Source organism: Corvus kubaryi, unplaced genomic scaffold, assembly GCF_017639235.1.
Source record: "Corvus kubaryi isolate FWS band 111438036 unplaced genomic scaffold, C.kubaryi_AGA036_p1.0 66, whole genome shotgun sequence".
In the NCBI taxonomy this organism is placed as follows: domain Eukaryota; kingdom Metazoa; phylum Chordata; class Aves; order Passeriformes; family Corvidae; genus Corvus; species Corvus kubaryi.
In genome coordinates, this window is record NW_024582054.1 from 23,477,748 (window position 1) to 23,494,332 (window position 16,585).

Here is a 16,585-nt window from a genome sequence, read left to right on the forward strand (position 1 = left end):
TTGATGGCACCAGAAATAGCAGTAAAAATATTTTGGTATACGAGGGCCTGTGTCAGTATTGGATAGAGGTAGAGTGCATATTGGTAGCTGTAGTTCCAGCAGTGGATAGAAGAAAGCCCTTACGGACATCTCCAACTTACTCATGTGCAGGACACGGAGACACGAAAGCAATTCACTCAGAACTGAATCACAGATCCAATGCATTCCCTGATACAGTGCTGTTTTATTGGTCAATTTCTCTTTTATCAGTTCCCAATAAACTGATAAAGTTGATAAGCTCAGTATTTTAGTCATTTTGGCCCAAATGGAATTCACTTCTTTGATTCCTTAGTTACTGACGCTTGAATTCATTGATGACAACAATAGGAAAATCTCAACCATCTCTTGATTCATTTTGTGTGGCAGGGGGTGGGAGGGAGGACAAAGACTGGGAGGAATGAGGGGAAGGAATCCCATTTCATTTGGCTGTCATCCATCTTAGATGTTTCTGGGTCTGATGCCTCCAGTATGTTTCCCATCACGTTTGATATTGCATATTATAAAAGTGTATTTCCACTACTGCTGAAAACACCCAAAAAACCAAGGCTGTTTCTGGAACAACATAAAATGACTTTACATGAAGCATTCACCATTTCAAAGTCATTCTAGTATGTAAACATGGTGTAGGGTCATAGATGCCTAATTTTTGCCATCCTTCTAGTCCCATATGTTTTTACAGCACCCATGAATGCATTAATCACACACTTGAAGGCACAAAGGTTTTGCATATAATTTTACCTAGATAACATTTTACTAAGTTATCAAATTCTAGCCTCTTTTAGGGGAATCAGAAACTATCTATTATACCTATTAGGTCAAACACCACTCCATTAATGTATTTGGGTTGTTTCTCCTAGCAATGTATATATATTTTTATCTCATGCTTTCATTACAGTTAGGAGAGAGCACCATAGCAAAGCACCTCTGGCACCTCATCTTCAATCAGAAGAGGAATGGCTATTCTCAAGACTCCACAGCTCCACATTACTAACATTTTGGTTCTGCATGTCTGCACCTAACCTTAACTTACTCCTAGTTTATGTGAAGGAGTCTTTAATCTTTCCATAAGTTTTAAAAAGGGAAATAAAACCTAAAAAAACCTTCCAAAACACTCTAACAATATCACTGATTTTACCTCAGGAGCAGAAAGAGTAACTGTATTTTTCAACTCTTTTAGAGGCCACTCTTAAAACTATTAAGATTTTCTGATTGGAGTGGGAGATACTATCCTCTGGAGTAAACTTTCTGAGTTCAGCAGACCTGCATAACTTTCCAGTAGGAAAGATCTGAACATATACAATCAATTTGCATGTTATCTACCTGAAAGGATATTTTTTTCTGAATCTATCCTTCAATATCTTAAGTCTAAATTGCAAGACTGAGGAAGAACAATGACTAATGACTAGGACTCTATTGTAATTTATCACTGATGACACTACTTATTTTTATACGGTTACACATCCTGCACGAGTGAAAGAAAAAGTGCAAACAAAACTGAAGTTACATGGTATTCAAAATGTTATTCACAGGTCGCCACAGGCAGTGTGAAAACTCAACATGAAAACCGGACTAATCTCCAAAACATTAAGTCAGACAAAATTATGTGCTTAATCTCATCACAAATACAAAACTATCTTGTGTCTGTTAAAGACTGCACTTGTTCTAATATATCCTTTTCATCAGTGTTTCAGACTAGAGACTTCTGAAAGCTACTCCGAGAAATAAAGTTCCCATATGTCGTTATTGAAAAAAATACATATCTGACTCACTTTTAAAGAAAATCACTAATTTCCAATTGTTTGAAACTCAAAAGTATTTTTTTAGACACCGTCATCATGCCTTAGGACCATCAATTTCCTCAAGTTTTCTCCATTTTAAAATTCGCAGAGGTAAACCCTATTAAAGTACACAGTGGAGGTGAGCTTGAAACTTTTTCCAGAAAATTTTTTCTCTGCAATGAATGTATAATAATATTGTTTGTAAGTGTTTTCAATAACTTTACATGTATTCAGGGAAGCAATATAAAAGCCTGTGCTTTCGCCTTAAGGTTTTCTTTAAAGGGGTTTTAAAGTTTAGGCTATTGGATCATCAGAAGACAGGACCCACTGCAAGAGGTAGAGTCACTTTCATTTCATGTTGTATAAGTTTTCATTTTGGGTGAAAGAGAAGCAGCTTTTATGTTTGTTAGGGTGGGTTTTACCTGCTGATATGTCCCCTGAAGTTTGTGGCCAGAGGCTGATTGATTCATTTTGCCAGTAATGATGGCTTATTTGTGGTTACTGAATCATGTAAAAGAAAAAAGTTATTCTTGCTATTTTTAACATATTTTTTGCATGCCTGGCATTACTACTGAATTGCATTAACTTTGCTAGTGAATCTACATATACAAGAAGCCTGGCTTGTTTCAGCTGTAAAATAGGATATTGTTATTCTGTAACTGGGTTTGTACTTGTCTGTGAGCCTTTACCAAGAAGAATTGGGTCTGTGTGCATTCCATAAATAATCCATTATTATTTTCAGGGTATTAATTAATTTCTTAACAAACAATAATAGATTTTAATAGAAAAATTAAATGAGAGACAATAATATTTCTTTAATTTTTATTGTATCACAAAACCTCCAATGAAGGTAGATTTCTTTCTTACATACTTCCTTATTCACAAAATGAGTAGTCCTTATTCCTTATTTTACAAGGTGTGTGCTTGATCTCATTTCCACAAAATAGTTGAAATATCCATATAATCCTTCCCTTTCTTTTTTTTGCTCAGTTTACGAATTAATGTATGACAGAATATATTAATAGAATTAATATATGACAAGAAGCAAAATATTTTCTCAAACTTTTTTTTCTTAAATAAGGTTAGGGTGAAGAGCATTTCCTTAGAACAAAGGTATGATGTCTTTTTCAGCAGGCACAAACACAGTATCTTGTCTTTAGATATAGGATATATTTAGACAGTTTCAGGACAAAACATCTAATGTGAATTTGGATAAATGGATTCGTAGAGATATTGGATATGATCCATGCAGCATAGTTTTTTTTGTTTGGATGTTTTTTTGTATTTGTTTCCTTCTCTCACAGAGGCAAATATTCTGCCTTTTATTTTCCTGTGGATGATAAATTAATGGTCAGCCACTGATGTCTGAATCTACTTCCAGAGGAGGGGAATGTTAAGGTAAACATGCTGGAAAAATAATTTCTGGAAGCAGCTTAAGAACCTCAGATTGAGTTGATTCTTTTCATTTGATATTTGATACCATATCACATAAGCCCATGAGAATCAGTGTCAGGAAAAGGATTCTGTTAGAAATGAGAAAAAAAACTTCATCTCTGACTCTAAATTCAATAAAATTGTCTGTAACAATTCATGGGCTTATTGTGGCTAAAAGTCTAGGACCCAGCACTTGGTCTTTTTGAACCTCATGCCATTGGTCTTGGCCCATCCTTTTAGCCTGTCCATCTGTGGAAGACCAAATAAAACATGAAGCTCCAAATAAAAATGTCTTTTCTCTTTTTTCCTAATGATTTCCTTGCCGAATAGTAGATGACATGGAAAGTTTTACAAAGGTATTAGGACATGATTTAAAATATCAGTTGAGATTTTTGAGTCTGCTCTAGTTTTTAGTATCTTTTAGATACCAAAGACTGTGCTATTATGTTCATTATTAATTTTTACAGATGTCCAGAGTAGAATATTGTTAATTTGCAACTATTTCTTTTTACTAAATAAGTTGTAGGGTTCTGCTCTGCTATTTATAAAGTTCAGTACAGTAAGCAGCAGTGACATAAATATTTAGCTTCAGGTCCTGTGGTTCTGAATGAGGGTATTTTAACCTAAATTACTAGACCTCAACAATGCTGGGCAGTTCAAACAACAACTAAAATAAATGACAAGAATCTGTACCCATATGTCGTCATTTGCCTTTTGCAGGAGTTACATCCTTGGATGCTTCCTAATGTCTAGACAGCAGCACTGGCCACCATTTTTTTAAACTTTTTTTAGTTGCCAGTGTTTTGCAATTTTTCTTCCCAGATATTGACCATGCTGTCACCAGCCATATACGTCACTTGCGGGCAGGATCATTCCAGCACACGCTTCAGGAAATTGTAAATGTATGGCCAGGAAATGAACTAGTTCAGAATGTTCTTGTCAACTTTATTTTGAAGTAATTTTCCATTCTAGGCACTGTTTGACATTAGTTATGGACAATCAAAATATTTACTGTGAATTAGCTAGTAAGCGAGCATGGTTTTTAAATTTATTTCTACTTTTTTTCTGGGTGGGTTTTTGGTGGTTTTGGTGGTGGTGGGCAGAGTTGTTATATTTGTGTCACAATTCTTATTTCAAGGTACTCATGGACTAGTTTAAGCAACCATATTTTAGTCTGTCAGTTGCTTGTGAACTATTCACACTGACTATTGGCTTATTATTGCTTTGAAACTGATTGCCACTTAAATTATATAATTCTGCTTTTGCTCCCTGAAGTCAGTGGAAAGACCACTTCTGAAAATGGACACACTCATTAAAAGTGCTTAATGTGGATGAAAAAGGTAACTAAAGGCATCATTTTGGAGTGCTTTTTCTTAAAAGCTATGAAATCCAGTTCATTAAAGACACATCTGGGATAGGGCAATGGATTTAAATGTGGTGTGGTTAACTTATATAGAGTAAATAATTAAATATTCATAAAAGTCATCAACTTTGGCTCCTCTATCGCTGCCTTGTTTTTAAAGTACTTTTCCATTTCCTTAGTCAACCTGTAATCACTAGTATGGCTGCATGTGTGACAGGCAGTGGTTTTATGTAAGCCACTGTAGTTGTCATCAGCTCCAGCTTGTTTTTCCTTCCATTAGGATTTCCTGATTATGCACTAAAAAGATATTTGATTGATAGTAGAATAGAAGACATTTGAAGAAAAAAAATTAAACTGAATTCATGCCAGTGGGGAGGGGAGCTACCTTATTAACAAAATAATTGAGCCGTTAGTTAATTTTACCTGTTATTTGCAAAAAAGGACAAAAATCTTCCAAGGAATTAATATTCTTCCCTCAAATGATTAAAAGAACAACAAAAGGGTTTGTATCTTAGATGTATTTAGTAATTATGTCTCTGACACCTTTTTTCATATCATCCAAGGCAGATGTAAAAAACCAAAAAACCAAAAAACCAAAAAACCAAAAAAACAAAAAAACAAAAAAACCAAAAAAAAAAAAGAGAAAAAAACCAACTAACTGGTAATTTACAGAACATTGTAAGTGTCAGCTTTTCCTGATCAGTTTTTCTCTGTCTTATTAGAAGCAATTTCTGCAAATTGATAATTAATACCTTTACCTTTGTTAAAAGCAGCTACTTGTGTAACAACACTTCCAGTGTGGTACAATCAGTATATTTTACTATTGATGTAAATAGTTCATAAAATTAATTATAAAAAATATTCTTGCAATATAAATTTAACATTTCACTTATTTTTGTCTCTTTTTTTTCTTTCTTTTTGGTTTTTTTTTTCAGATTTTGGAATTCTTATTCTACTAAAAAAAAATTTTGTCAGTGTGTTAAGTTCAAATACATTGGTGATGTCTTCAAAGTAATAAACATTTGGCCACGTGAACACAGAACAAAGGAGTGTTATCCGAAATGTGCTACCCACAGCACACCACTGGAAAATTACCCCAGACCTTCCCTGCAACCTTATTCTTTCCCTTATACCCACCTCCCTTCAAGGCTCAATGAAATCAGTTACACATGAACATGAGTGAAGCAAAGAATGCCATTTTATTCACATAACATGACGTTATTCAGCATTTTGGTGATGAGCAACTGTCAGACCATTGAATGCAGACAGAACAACAACTGACTCATGATTTCAGGATTTGCTCTTATCTGATACCTTGTTTTGTTACCCTTTTAGCATAGAGAAACCATTCATGTAGGGATAGGCTTGAGATGAACTAACATCTTGCTGTAACAAAGCAGGGGGTTTAGATATTCATCGCCCTGTGTATGGAACAGAGATGACAGGAAGGGCTGTGCTGGAGGAACCGCAGCCCCGGTGCAGCCTGGCCTTGGTGACAGGACTGAGGGGTAGCTCAAGGCACAGTGTTGTGGTTGCATCCTTATCTGATAGCCAACACACCAGTAATGGTTTGGTTCCTGACAAAAGCACCTCTGTCCTTGGTATGATAAAACACTATTAGCTTCCTTCTGGGCAAAAAGTGCCATACAGCAGGAATGTGTCTGAAATGCTGAGAACTGAACCTGTGTGATAGCAAGGCCTGATGAAGCATTATAAGTTCTTTATTTGAAATGTCATTTGAACAACCAACCTTGTGCTGCATTCTCTGGGCTTTGCATATAATCTCAAGCTGCAGCAAAGGAGAGAACATTTCAGTTTCCAAGAGTCAAATCTTGGACAACTGTACCAAGGTCTGCTGTGGATTCAAGTGCTGACAGGTAAAGAGAAAAGAATTTTTTTATCTAAGCCACTGCCTCAGAGCTCAAGACTGTTTGAGAACTACAATAATTTCTCAGTTCCACATACAAATTGACATCAAGATCTCTGAACTAGGCATGTCAGAGCAAACCTAAACAATTATTCTTGTTACTTGGCCCTCTATTCTGTTTCCATCCAGTCTTGTAAAAAGTGAACATCAGTCTTCACTATGCTCTGAGCATTGATGTCACATGGACATGGTGTCATGCATGTGCAGCCATAGCAGAACAGACTTGATAGACATCAATATACAGAAGATACACAAGAAGATATACAGAAGAGGTATTTTCTCCTCACCCAAAGTAATCCATTCATTTGAATTTCACTGAAGAATTCTACTAGATCACACAGCCTTCTCATCATACAAAATTTTTCATATTTTACTTGCATTTATCTTCACTTGCCACACAGAAATGGGGAGAAAAGGGATGATTGGTTTTGTTTCTCCTAGCATCAGAATAAATGCTATAGTTTGGTTTCAAAAGAACAATATACCTCACAACAGCATGCAAGCAGATTTAATGTTAAGTAGTAATGCCAATTTCAACCATCCTTTTTTTTCTGTTTTTTGACATATGTCTCACTGGTATATCTACCACCTTCTCTGAACTGCAACAGAAATTCACTTGGCTCATATATTTTTGGGAACCACTGGAAAATCATTTCTGGGGTCTCAGAACCACTCTGTTTCCTGATGTGCAGTAGCTAATACATACAAACAATTGCTAAAGGATGGTAACTGGTTAATTTGGGTGGATATCTTTCACACAAGACCTCATACTGCTCTTCAACCTGCTGAAATATGAAGTGCCAACTGGCATAACACTGTACAACTCTGCTGCTAATATGAGACATATTAAGCCAAAAACACAAGCAAGTCCTAGAAAGGAAAATAAAGCAAACAGAAGGCAAATATCCATTTCAGAATAAAAGAATATGATCAAATTAGCAAAGCATTGGTAAGGCACTAGATAAAAATGAAAAAAATAAAATGAACAACCCCAAAATAAGACAGACACAAAAAAATTTTCTTATTTCATGTTTTTGAAAGCTTTGTTGTAATCTCTTACTGTAAGCCATACAACTAAATATGTGGCTTGCTCAAGGTATTTGTTGCATCCTAATACAATGTGGTCATCATATCCAGGGGCATTTAGGAAACTGCACAACTAGAACTCGGCAGGATGCATTTTGCTCTTCTGCAGACATGTTCTCATACTCTGATAAATATATTTTGAAAATAAAAATTCAAACTCTTGAAAGGTAGATAAGCTGATATTCACTTCAGATTCTTAAAAATATTATCTTCATAATTTTTCACTTCTCTCATGTAAGTATACTTACCTTATTAAATAAAAAGTACCTACAAATGAAAAAGAGGATTTTTAATTTCAAAATGTTGAAACAGGTTGTTTCAATTATTTTGGTTTCATTTGTTCCTAATATTTTGGGAGACAGAAAATTAGCTAAAATCAATCTTGTACTGCTTAGAGCTTTGGTTGCAGTGAATTGTTGTTTCATGATGAAGATATATTTCATAAAAACCCTCCCAGACAGTGTATAAGAGAAGAAGAAATGGAAAAAAAATTATCCTTTTGCTCAGCATTGCACATTGAACAATGACTTTTCTGCCACCTTTAATGTTTTCTTTTTGCAAAGTCAAATACCCTACAAATCAATACTTCATTGTCCATGGAGGTGTTCTTTGGTTCAACACCTTGATTTTGAATTGATATTTAAAGAGAAAACCATTTCTGGCAGAGTTGTTCTTTCTTAGTTGGCCCTTCTGTCAACCATATGCACATTCAGAGAAGGCTTTTTTCTGTCATGCTTGGGTTTTTTTGTTTTTTTTTTTTTTTTTAAACTGCAATCAAAATTCTGAAGAAGTGGACATTGATATTTTCCCCAAACCTGTACCTGCACCTTCTTGAGCAGTGATTTGAGAAGTATCCCCAGGCTGCTGAGAGAAGCAAGATGTCCCAGAAGTGCTGCATTCTGAAGAAGATTTGCTCTCCTCTCCACAGCTCCCAGTGCATGAGGTGTGTCACTGAACACCACTTTTGACTGAATAAATATGCTTTTATTTAATTTCTATAGTCTGCTGCTTGCTGCTGCTGGTGCTTACATGTCCACAACATCTACCTAGGGCACACGAGATGGCTTTTATACTCCTGGACTAGATAGAACTGATATTCGGCATCAGACAGGATTAGTCTGTCAGTGACAGAGGCTGAGCACAAACAAGAGCAGTAGAGCTAAACACTCTTTTTGTTGCCTCTTTCCAATACCTTCAATGTCTGATTCAGGCTCTCATTCCCACTGGTGACTGGTTCTCTTCCCTGAGCATTTCACGGAGTCTCTGGATCTTCAGTAATCACTGAAGATGTGACCAAAAGACATGGACAGCCAAAGAGTTCTCTGGGCCTGCTCAGTTAAACATCTCCTGGATCCATTGGATCCCTGATCATAGGAATATATATGTATACGCAGGGATTATTAAAATAGATCAAACCAATGGGGCTTGTACAAAAATAGCAAAATAAATAAATAATTATACACACATTTCAATCTTTTTCCAGAACAACACTCTAGGAGTGCTTTGCATTTCAAATGGGACCTGACTATATGGAAAGTACAATGTACAGTAGAATTAACTTTTTTTTTTATTCAGCCATTTTTTGCTGTTCTAGACACAGGTCATGACCTCTCACCTCCTGTTTATTTCTTCCCATGTTGACCTTTCACTGAAGCACAGGGCTAATTTTTTGCTCCAGTGACCAAGAATAGGAATTTGTCACTTTATTCAAAATGGAATGAATACAGGTATGTCTGGCATTCTCAGCTGAGCTTAACCCTCTGCATGCTGAAAACAGTCAAATAGCCAAGTGATCTCTATTAGGAAATATCTTTTCTGAAGTTGTGCTATTTTTTGTAACAAAAGAGTTTTGCTTCTTTTGTCTGAAAAAGGGTTTTTCTTTTTCTGTGCACAGTCGGGTACAGTTTTCTTTGTTGCAAAATACAATGAACTAAACAGAAGAAAATGACAGGTTAGAGGTCCATAGAAATTTGCAATGGTTCTACGGGAGAACTTTCATTAGTGTTAGGAAATAACCTCCATCTTAATTGTCTGCTGTACAAACAAAGTTTTATGTGTTATCTTTGACTGAGAAAGAAATAACTAATTTCTCCAGTAAGATGCCAGTAATGAATTCTTATGGACTAATCTTAATAAGTATGTGCAAAGTAATCTATGCTTCTCATGTTGAGTTATAAAATAGAATTCTTTTCCTTATGCAAATACTTTCACTGGTACTTATCCACCTATTCAAATCTCCTGTGCAGTAGGGTTCTTTTCTCCATCTGTAAATTCTGTAAAAGGAAAAGACGTCAATGTATCCATGCAGGATTTGACATTAACACTTAAATCCTGTGTTAGAATTACAAAGGATAAGGGTGCCAGCAAAAAAACACCCCAAAACCCAAAACCCACCAAAACCCATGAAACAAACGAACAAACAAACCCCAACAAATCAAACAAGAAAAAAAAACCAAAACACAACCCAGAAGGTCTCAAGTTAGACAGTCAGTAGATTCAAGCATTACCTGTCAAAATGAAAAAGTTGTAAGCAATGGACATTCAGAGCGTGATTTCCCACAAACACATCCTTAATATTTCCATGGTCTCACTGAAGTTACTGTAATCTCTCTTTTCCTCTTGGTGGCTATATTACTATATTTTCAGACCTTTATGGCATGCCCTGATCTTTTATCCTAAATACACATTAGCACTGTTGCCTTTCCAGATCCTGTCATTACCTATGTAATGCCTGAAGTCTGCACGTGCCTTTTGGCCAGCCAGTGTGTGCGAGCTGGCTACCCAGAGAGCAACACTGCTGAGCTCATGGCACTGCCCTTCCTGCAGTGGAATCACTTGTTGGGGCATTTGTCTCACAAAGCTTGTCAAGTATTAACATATCTGATCACTTAACCACATTGATTTAATTTACTGAAATTATATTCACAGAGACAAGAGATGGGGAGAACAAGAAACATAAATGGCTTTCTCTGGTAGGCTTCCTAAGCCTCAGGAAAGCAAGTCAAAAAAGCCTTGGTGACTTTGGACCCTGTTACACAGACTGAACCAATCCTGTGCTTTCATCCAGGATCTCCCAAACATGTCTTCAGTAAGGTCAGTGGTTCTGATCTCAAGAACATGAAGCAAGCATCATTTGACATTATTTGTGTAGAAATTTTGTCCATCTCAGTTAAAATCAGCAAAATACTATGAAAACATAAATTTGCATATTTTTTAATAAAATTGAATTACCTCTAAAAGCTCCAAGTCTTTAGTATCTTCCAACAGCATCACAACTACGTACAGGAAAGGACTAGAATGGTGAATTATAAGGTCTGCTATGTGGACTGGGATCTTCTCCTCAGAAGAGAGCACTTTTAGTGCTACAAATGTGAGCCAAACTTTATGTGTTGTTTTTAAAAGCAAAATTTCAGACCCTGGGGGAGGTTCTGTACATACTTTCACTGAATGGGGAGTATCCTTAATCCTCTTTCCTCAGTGCTGAGCTCTGATCTGCCAGCCTTGGCACAGTTTGATTTTGCAACAGCCCCCCTGAACAAAGGTTGCTCTGAGCTGCTCCCTGTTGGGTCCATTCCTGCATGGGTGTATGCTCAGGGGGCTGCAGGCAGATCATGGGATTCAGAAGCATTGCAGTTTGTTCATTTTCCAGTTCAAACCTCTAAGTGACTGCAAAAATTTCCAATTCTGAGAACAAGGAAATACAGGTGTGGGTGGAGTGTGGTACATTTGTAATGGCAATCATGGTAACTGTAACAATAACATCTGTAACCTATTTTTGCCTTTCAGTTACCTGAAATGTCCCTACTTTATAATTTCCAAGGTAGAAAACTAGATCCTACACCTGGCTAAAATATGGTTTCTAGATTCACCTGAAAAATGCCAAAATAAAATATTCATATGACATAAGGACAAGAGGGATCCTAAAATCAGAATAAAAAAGTTTCAACTTTTCTCCAGCAAATACAGTCTCCTGACAAGCAAATAAGTATTTGGCACAATAATGCTATGAAAACACTTAAGTATAGTTGAATCTATTTAGTGTAGTAGTTACTGGTGGTTAATACTACTCCACCTTTGAAAATTCTTCCTGCTTATCCTATGTAGGGTGTTTTAGTCACAGCTAGGAGTATATTCTTTTTCTTTTAGACATAAAACATCATGTCATTCACTGTTTTCAGTCCTCAGCTCTCAAAGTGCAGAATATGATGCCAAAGGAGTGGGAGCCAGTGAAGAGTATATGCTTCTGGACCAGTAGACCTATAACAGCTTACAACATTATTACTGGGGCTGCAATTCATCCAATTTATTGACAAGTTAAGGACTCAGCTTTCACAAGCAAGTGGGAATTATACTTACCTGTGCCAGGGCACTTATCTTTTTATCTCTTCTTCAGCATATGTCTCTATTTCTTTTTACTAAATGATTTCTTCCTATTAGAATATATATGTTATATAGATTATTGTTTCTCACTGGCCTACACCGTCCATGGAGCTTCCTACTGCTAGAATGAGACAAGCAGCAGCAGCTTGGTCTGATGTGGGGCTCTGGCTGCTTTCTTGGGCTGTAGGGCTTTGTGCAAGTGTCAAATAAGGGAGGAACCAGCACCAAAACCATCCATGCTAGTCCTGGCATTTGCATACTAACTGCTTCTGTGGTGACCACTTAAATCCAATATACTGAATGCTGAAGGGAAAAAAGAATCACAACGTAAACAGAACAGAATACCATCCCTAAGCAGCCCAATACCACATTTTTCATGCTTTACAGTGTTTTACACGGGAGCTTTTTCTCTGGGAGCATGCACATGCTCTGATTTTGATCTTTTGAAATTTCTGCATCCCTTAGGTTGTATCCTTTCACTCCAGAATAACTCTTGTTGTGATAGATGAACTGGAACAAGTGTGGGCTTCCTCACAGCCACTTCCTGTCAAAGTGCCCTGTGCTAAGCAGCAAGCTGTGCAGTCAAATGGAAGGAAGCACAAAAGTCCACTTTTCCCTTATCCCTTCCCCATGGCAACCTGACCAAGAACAGTGACCCCCAGCAGCACAGCTGAGGCCTGAAACTGTGCTGAATTACTCAGAAAGAGAATCTCCTGACCCCAGCCAGCAGAACCCAATGAAAATATGTGACCTCTAACTGCAGAACCCCTTGTCCGACATTGCGATTGTACTGTACACAGCCAACACAGGTCAGACCCTTTCAGGAAGCTGACTTAATGATTCTCAAATCTAATTTAAAATGAACCAGTGAACCTAGAACTATTCAGGTTCTGCAATTAGAGGGTTTTACATCAAGCAGTCAAAAACCCCATAGAAATATCACACCTCCTTGAATTAAGTATTGAAATCAAATATTTTTTATTCAGGGCTGACCTTGGTTAGCTACATGTAAACTGAACTGATGATGAGTCATTGAGCTAGCAAATTAGTACTCATAGTTGTTGACAGGGTCAGCAAGAAATCTACCACATTTTTAAGCAAAAATAAAATCGTCATGTAGGTATTGTCATATGTACTTCTTGTCCTTAATGACATTCAGAAACCATTGGCAACAAGAAGAGGAAAACCAGGAGATTTTGGGGTTTTCACACTCTCTACCAAGTGTAATCAGAAATTTAACACCACAAGCTTTGGTTAAAGAGCTATAACAGTATCTATTTGTTGTGCTTTCAACCACATAAATAATAGAATTGACCTCAACAGTGGGTAGAAAAGGGACCAAACTCTCCAGCTCTCTACCTCAGTTAATATTGTCTCAATAGCACTACAGCCTATTTTATAATGCTTCTGCACAAACAGCTGTTTGGCTTGTGACATCAAGGTACACCAATAATTCATTACAAGAACATTTGTTCTGTCATTAACCCTTAGAACTGTATGAGTAATTTGGAGCACAGCTAAACAGGGTCCTGAATGTAGGATGCTGTTTACTGAAACAATTTTTTGAGTGAGAGCACCTTATAATTAACAACTTTTACAAATTTATATGAACAGCACTTAAATGACAGAAAGAATCTCAAAGGCAGTTGTTTAGCAGACTTGACTTAACATGTGTCCATTCAGTCTGTGGGCTGCTCCTGGGGTAACATCCATTGGATCACAGCTGGTCTACACAATGAACACATTGCTGTGGCCACCGTGGGAATTCAAAAGAGCTACATGGTTGAAATTGGGTTGGGCCATCCCAGTTTCATACTTTATTGTCAGCATGTCCACGTACAGCTCCAGCATGCAGAGCACAGTGCCCTGAACCAGTAGAAAATACAGTGCTAATGGAAATATTTAAGATGAGACACCAAGAGCCTAACAGATAGAAATATTCTGTGCTACAAATACTCTGAATTTTGAAAGCAGCTTCTCTTTTGCCTGTCTAGTTTCACCTTCTCTCTTCTGTTAAAGGCCTTTTGGCATTTGTGCTGGTCCTCTGAATCTAACTATTTTGCCTCTCTTCCAGTATGTTACCCAACTCTGTTGTTCCTTCCAGTATTTGGCATTTGCTTTGGAATTATGTTTGTCCATCTGTTATTTGTCCTTTTGGTGATGCGTTCTGCTGATTCCCATTTGTTCCTCTCAGCTTTCTCAATAATTTGGGCTTCTGAAGTGTTGTGGCATCAGTCAGCTCTATCTTGGCCCAGGACAGTGTTTGTACAGAACAAGAGAAAGAGCAAAAACTGGCCTAGACTGATTTTTCTGCTTCTTTAGGAATTCACACGCACAACTTTTTGCCGTGGTCATTCCCACTAGCTGATTTCACTGGTTCAAGGAACATGTAATGAAAGGGACTTTCTTCTCTTTTGGTTTATGTTTTACTCCTTCCATCTTTCTGGATGTTTTTAACCAGTGTGAGACCATTAAAAAGGCTAAAATGTTAGCAGATGCTCTTCCAGTCTTGACTGAGCTGGCACTTTTGTGATTCATATTCCTTTCCCTTTGGGAACACATCCATCTCCTTTATTAACTCTCCACAAAACTTACTGGCCTAGTATGGTCTAAGGAGAACCAAAACTGCTCCTATCCACACTTTTTTTCCCCAGTTATATCTTTGTTATCCCTTAAAATAAACCACAATCACACTACCCTCTTCATGCAGTTGCTGGATATGACCTTTACTTGCCATGACTTCATTTTTCAGGCTTAGAACATTTTGTAGACAGAATTCCAAATTTGTCAGCTCACAAGTTGCCTGTGCACAACAGTGTGGAATGACTAAAGGGATGCTCAGCTATTGATAAGTTATGTGGATATTGTTTTTCTCCCCCACCACAGCTCTGAAAGCCTATTTTAAGATCACACTATGATCAGACTTATGCATTATACTGAGCTTGCAGAATTTTCCTTGGCAGTCAGGCACTAGGTAGGATCATGCCTCTTTTTATACATTTGTTTTGGATTTAGACTCGTCCAGTAAAGCAGTATTACTAGAAAACCAGGTTTCTTACAAAAATAAAACATCCTCCTGGAAAACCTGACTTTTTATAAATGAGGATTTAGTTTGTATCAGTGAACCTTGGACATATCTGAACAGTGTAGATGAATGAAGGATGCTTACACCACTTTATTTTCAGCTTTTCAAGGAGGCATTAGTTAACCTGTTTGCTGAGGTGTACTGAATTCATGTAATTTCTGGCCTCAACCCTCTGAAAGCCATGTGAATTTTGCCAAAAACAAAAAGATACTGGTATTCAACATCACTTGTCAGAGTAAGCCTGTCTTCGAAAGGAAGGAGCTTCCTTTTCTTCCTTCTCCTTTCCTTCCCACCCCCAACCAAAATGCTTCCAAACCCACATGTTTCATTACATAAATACTGGGTATTAGGAATAATTTATGAAATGTTTATGATGTGGGTAGGATGCTGGTTTTGATCAAATCAAAAAATCAGGAAGCCCCAATTAGTAAGGAAACCCTGAACAAAGCACCCATGGTACATATGAGCTCCCTGGGGTTTGTAGATAAGAGCTTTGCAGATGCAGACCACTTGCAGTATGGAAGCCCCTCCTGCTCCTGAACATCCAAACAAACCCTGGGTCACACAGAAAAAACAGACCACAGTGGCTACAGAGAAACTATCCCAGCATCTTTGGACTCCTTTGGAAAAATTTACACAATCAGCTAGATCTCATCCAAGTGAGCCAGTCTGTGCTTGGACTCTAGCAAAGTGGAGAATGCACAGAGTGCTTTGGGACCATCTCGCCGGCCAAGTGTGTCAGAAAATGGAGCAGTATCACATTAACATCAGCGTTATTATCTAACAGGCAGGAACATGACAGAAAGGAAGAAAAGGAGTCAAAAACTACTACCAGCACTGCAGATCATCACCTTCTGATTGAAATCACTAATTAATTGTTGCCTTTAATATTTTGATTCTAGTCTAAAACCACAAAGTGTGTGCCCACAAAACACCCTTGGACACTCAAGACATGGACAAACATAAGTGCTAGGTAACACATTTACAATTGCAAGAAAAAGGTGTGAATAGTGTAATAATGACAAATGCAAGCAGTTAATTACAGTTTCAGTGTTGATTATAGGAGGTCTTTTGGAAATAAAATTAACGTAGCAACTTTCAAAGGAAAGGCCAGGTATAACTGAACAACAAGTGACCATTCAGTCTAACATGGTCAGCAGTCATTAAATTGCATCTCATTCTTATTCTTGTACTACATCAGTCCAGAAGTTGCCATCACAGTGAGAGATGTCAGCTTATGAAAGTACTAATCAGCTGATACATGCAAATATCATTATTACACACACTGCAACATACAAGGAGAGCCACATTCTCTTTAGATGCTACTCCCGTGAGATGAACAAATAATTTTTTCTCTGCACGAGACTGCTTACCTTATATCATCATGTTACAAGATTTTACACTTTTAAAATAATTAAAACATTCCAGTTGCAGCCATGTCACATTTAAACAGCAGCAGCTAAGGGAGGATTACAGTCACAGCCTCCCATACT

At 37.3% G+C, this 16,585-nt stretch overlaps 1 long non-coding RNA gene across 1 annotated transcript in view; it reads right to left on the reverse strand.

Annotated features, from left to right (window-relative positions):
• Positions 1–5,794: 5,794 nt before the first annotated feature.
• Positions 5,795–16,585, reverse strand: part of LOC121673929 — a 57,205-nt gene continuing 46,414 nt past the window's right edge. The window contains exon 5 of the long non-coding RNA XR_006019365.1: positions 5,795–9,900. This is a non-coding gene — a long non-coding RNA (uncharacterized LOC121673929). The remainder of the gene's footprint in view (positions 9,901–16,585) is intronic.